Source organism: Colobus angolensis, unplaced genomic scaffold (genome assembly GCF_000951035.1).
Source record: "Colobus angolensis palliatus isolate OR3802 unplaced genomic scaffold, Cang.pa_1.0 Scaffold327, whole genome shotgun sequence".
NCBI lineage: Eukaryota > Metazoa > Chordata > Mammalia > Primates > Cercopithecidae > Colobus > Colobus angolensis.
The window spans coordinates 208,911-214,297 of record NW_012116566.1 but is presented as its reverse complement, the minus strand read 5'-3'; the positions used below and the strand labels follow the sequence as shown (position 1 = coordinate 214,297).

The 5,387-nt window shown below is 39.7% G+C and overlaps 1 long non-coding RNA gene across 1 annotated transcript in view; it reads left to right on the top strand.

Annotated features, from left to right (window-relative positions):
• LOC105518682 overlaps positions 1 to 4,595 on the top strand; it is a 15,084-nt gene extending 10,489 nt beyond the window's left edge. Inside the window, exon 2 of the long non-coding RNA XR_001002868.1 lies at positions 4,373 to 4,595. This is a non-coding gene — a long non-coding RNA (uncharacterized LOC105518682). The remainder of the gene's footprint in view (positions 1 to 4,372) is intronic.
• Positions 4,596 to 5,387: the final 792 nt, after the last annotated feature.

The following is a 5,387-nucleotide window of genomic DNA, read 5'->3' as shown; positions in this document are numbered from 1 at the left end:
ACAGTGGCTTTTAAAACTAAGCAGAAATGACAAATGCCACTTGTTCTCATATTGTTGACCCAAACTAGTCATGTGACCATGCCTGAGACCACTAGGACAGGACATAAAACCAGTGGTGTGCTTGTAAATATTTAACCACTGATTTGTAGGCTTTGCTGATTTCTTGTTATAAACATTCCCTTTATGGCTGTCATCAAGCTATCAACATGATGTCAGTAAATGTATTGGTGCCAGAGATGAACCCTCTTGCCCTTCCTTAGCTGATGCAAGCCAGTGAGAGTCAACTCCATAGCACTACTGACTAATCCTCTTATGTGAATGATATTGATGAAGAATAATACATCTATCAAACAAAAATTAGGTCCAAATGTGGTGGCTCATGCCTGTAATCCCAGCACTTTGGGAGGCCGAGGCGGGCAGATCACCTAAGGTCATGAGTTCGAGACCAGCCTGGCCAACATGGTGAAATGCTGTCTCTACTAAAAAAAAAAAAAAAAAATTAGCCAGGCGTGGTGGTGCATGTCTCTAATCTCACCTATTTGGGAGACTGAGGCAGAAGAATAACTTGATGCTGGGAGGCAGAGGCTGCAACTGGCCGAGATCATGCCACTGCACTCCAGCCTGGGTGACAGTGAGACTCTGTCTCAAAATAAATAAATAAATAAAATAAATTAAAAAAGAAATATGAGGGATCACTGAGAAGGTGCACTTGATCAAAGTTCTGAAAAAAGAAGGTAGTAGTAGTCATGCAGATAACTGGAGGGAGAGCCTTCTAGGTAGGGGGGAAAATGGCAGAGACAAAGGCCCTTTCATGGGTGTGGCTGGAGTGAAGGGAGAGGAGGAGAAAAAGGAGATGCAGACAGAGATTTGAGGGAAACCCAGATCTCATCTCATGGGGCCATTGTTAGGACATGGGTTTTGTTCCAAGTGAGATAGCCAATTTATTTTCAGATACTCTGTGTGTTTTGCCTATTTTATATTTATTATTTTATGTTTACATGGTACACTTGGATTTCCATTGTATAGGCAGGTAACTTGAGTCTTTTAAAAATATTGTTTGCTTGATGGGAGCTACATGTTCTCATTCTCGTTTTGTGTCTTCCTTGGGTTGCTAATGAAGTGCAGTCTTTGGGGACTGTATTACAGGTATTGATGTACTAAACTGATGGTTGTTGATCCTAGAGTATAATTCTTAACTTCATTTATTTAGCAAGTATTTATTGACTATCACTATGTGCATGGGAAAGTAATGGAAATTGAAGGAATGGTGTGGATTAACCTCGATACTTTCTTTGAAGTTTTTTTATTGTGATAAAATATACACAAAATTTTCCATTTTGACCATTTTTAAGGGTATAGTTGAGTGGAATTAAGTACATTCACAATGTTTTAGAGCCATCACTGCTATCTATTTCCAGAACTTTTTCATCATCCCACCTACCAGAAGCTCTGTACCCATTAAACACTAACTCCCATCTAGCTGCCCCTGATAATAACTCTCTCCTTGACTAAACTTTAGTTGGGCTCCTCTAAGCCATCTTCTCAACTAGGCCTTGACCTTGGCCTCCATCCTTGTCAGGATGGCATCACCTGGTTTTAAAAAGAATCCTGCTAAGTCAGCTTATCAGGAACTCTCAACTCTTGACATGTGATCCCTCTTAATAGCTGATCAAATTCTTCATCCCCCATTATCCTCCAGATAATATTGGATCAATCTGGCCTGCCTTCAGCAAGAATTCTGTTAGGTCAGTTTAGCAAGAATCCCTCCCTACTCTTGACTCCTTTTACTAATTTTCTACTAATTTTCTATCCACAGGCCCCTATGTATCCTTGGTGTCATCATAATTGAGCCCAGTTCTATACTGAGGTTTCCTTTTCCCTCTTACAATAGTTCCTGAATCAAATCCTTTTAAAACTATGGTCAGCCTCTGGTTTTCTGTAATATCTCCAGCCTTTGGTAACTTTTCTTCTACCTTCTGTTTCTATGAATTTGCCTATTCTAGGCACCTTATTGTCCTAGTCTATGCTGGCTGCTACAACAAAATACCATGGACCCGGTAGCTTATAAACAACAGAAATGTAATTCTCACAGTTCTGGAGGCTGGAGTTTCAAAAGCAAGATTCAGCGTCTGGCAAGGTCTTGTTTTCTGGCTCGTAGATGGCACCTTCTTGCTGTAACCTCACATGGTGGAAGGGCCACACAAGCGTCCTTGGTCTCTTTGAAGTCCCATTGGAGAGCACTTCACTCTCATGACCTAATCACTTTCCAAAGGTCCTGCCTCTTTTGATCATCCCATTGGTGATTAGTTTTCAACATATAAATTTTGGGGAACACAAACATTCAGACCATTGCATTCATATATGTGGAATCATATAGTGTTTGTCCTTTCGTGTCTTTTTCTCTTAGCATGATATCTTTAGGGTTCATCCATGTTGTTGTATATATCAGAATCTCATTCTTTTCTAAGGCTGAATAGTAGTTTGTTGTATGTATACACCACATTTTGTGTATCCATTTATCTGTTGATGGACACGGATGGGGCTGTTTCTACCTTTCAGCTATTGTGAATAATGCTGCTATGAGCAATGATATATAAGAATCTGTTCAAGTCAATGCTTTCAATTCTTTTGGGTGTATACCTACAAGTAGAATTGCTGGATCATATGTGATTCTATGTTTAACTTTTTGAGAAACTGACGTATCTTTTTCCACAGTGGCTGTATAATTTTACTTTCCCACCAAAAATGCCTGAGGGTTCCAATGTTTTCATACCTTTGCCATTCTTATTTTCCATTTTTTGATAATAGTCGTTCTAATGCATGTGAAGATATCTTGTTGTGCTTTTGATTTGCATTTCCCTGTGACTGATGACAGTGAAAATTGTTGCAGGTGCCTATTGACTATTTCTGTATCTTGTTTGGATAAATATCTATTAAATTCCTTTGCCTGTTTAAAATTTTTATTGTTGTTATTGAATTGTACTAACATTTTTTTTTAATGAGAAATACCAGTACTTCATAGATAGTAAATTTAAAAGGGACTATGATGGTGAATTTTATGTGTCAACTTGCTTGGCTCATGGGGTGCCCAGATATTTGGTTAAGTGTTATTCTGAATGTTTTTAGAAGAGATTGACCTTTAAATTGGTAGACTTAGTAAAGCAGGTTGCCCTCCCTAATGAGGGGGAGCCTTATCCAAACAGTAGAAGGCCTGAATAAAACAAAAAGACCAACTCTCCCCTGAGGAAGAGAAAATTCCTCCTGCCTGACTGCCTCTGAACTAGGATGCTGGTTTTTTTCCTGCCTTTGGACTTGAATGGAAGCATTGGCTATTCCTGGGTCTTGAGCTTGCTGGCTCTTAAAATCGAACTAACTACCCCATGGGCCCTCCTGGGAATCCAGCTTGCAGACTGTGGGTCTTCAGACTTGTTTGCCTCTATAATTGTGAGAGCCAATTCCTTTTGGTAAATCTTTCTATATAGACACAATCATCTATTTTATTGGTTCTATTTTTCTGGAGAAGCCTAAGAGACTCATTTATTGAGAATCAATTATAGTTTCTGTTCAAATCCTTTTTGTTATAGAAATAATTTGATACTCATAGTGAGTATAAAATACAATCTGTACAGTTATTATGAATTAAAGTTGAGTAAATATTTTGATTTGTCTATTTTTCCACTGGTATATTTTTACTTTTTAGGTGACATTCTGACTTTTGTCTCAGGTTCAGACCTCTATCTAAGGGGTTTGGGGCAGCTGTTGAGTGATGTGTATAGAGGCAGGCCAGTCCTTTTTGGGGCCTAAATGTCCTAAATGTCAGGATGTGTTCAGTATTATCATTTGAATGAGGATCATGCTAACTATAGGGAGTGTCATATTCCTCAGTGGAGTGCCAACACAGATGAAAGTACTGATCTCCTTCACCATGATCTTTTCCTAAAACCAGAAGCAACTGTTTTATTTTATTTTATTTTTTGGAGGCGGAGTCTTGCCCCGTTGCCCCGGCTGGAGTGCAGTGGCATGAGCTTGGCTTACTGCAACCTCCGCCTCCCGGGTTCAAGTGATTCTCCTGCCTCAGCCTCCAGAGTAGGTGGGATTACAGGCACCCACCATCATGGCCAGCTAATTTTTGTATTTTTAGTAGAGATGGAGTTTTACCATGTTGGTCAGACTGGTCTTGAACTCCTGGCCTCAAGTTATCTGCCAGCCTTGGCCTTCCAAAGTGCTGGGATGACAGGTGTGAGTCATCATGCCCAGCTGAGCAACTATTTTATAAGTTATTATAGGTTAATTGCTTTTTGAGAAATTAGAAATTAAACATTTAAGTTTTAAGCTCCTCATAAAGGCCATTTTCACCTTATTTGTTCTGCAGGATTGCTTTAAAATTTAGCAACATCATCTCACTGGCAATACATGAATTGCATTTCTTGAATACAGGAGGCTACATTCACTTCAGTGAAGGCTTGACATTGTCCAGCAGCATTAGCATCACCTGGGACTTTCCGAGCTTCACCTCAGACCTACTAAATCTGCGTCTGCATTTTAAGAAGCTCCCCAGGTGATTAATCCCCACATTAAAGTTTCAGAAGCATTGATTTAAAGTATCCATGTGTCCTGTGTTTGTTTCACTTGAAGTCTTCTAATAAAATAAAATAATTTTACAGCTTGGAGGAAGCTTAGAAGTTATCTGGTTTGATTTTCTCATTTCACAGAGGAAACAAAACTGGAATTCAGGGAGATTAAATGACTTCCCTGTTGTCATGCTGGGCTTCCATATGGGGGCTTATTACTGCTGTGGATATTGTTTTCCTGTTAGAATTGTCTCTCCATATTCCCAGTGTTAATTCAAATAAAGTTTTCATAGACTTTAGAATTGGCAGGGTATTAGCACTCAGCAATGCTATTTTGCAGATGAGAAAAATGAGATCTGGAAAGGTGAAGCAAAATGTATTTAAGACAACAGAGTAAATACAATTAGTAAGGACAGGCTAAATGATGCTATGTAACAAACAACACCAAAACCTCGTGGTATTTTATTCGATTTTATTTTATTTTACTTTATTTTCTGAGGCAGAGTCTTGCTCTGTTGCCCATGCTGGAGTGCAGTGGCATGATCTCAGCTCACTGCAACTTCTACCTCCCAGGTTCAAGCGATTTTCTTGCCTCAGTCTCCCAAATAGCTGGGATTACAGGCACGTGCCACCACGCCCAGCAAATTTTTTTGTATTTTTAGTAGAGATGGGGTTTCACCATGTTGGCCAGGCTGGTCTTGGATTCCTGGCCTCAGGGGATCCGCCCACCTTGGCCTCCCAAAGTGCTGAGATTACAGGCATGAGCCACAGCACCTGACCATCTCAGTGGTTTTAAACAACAAAACTACTCATGCT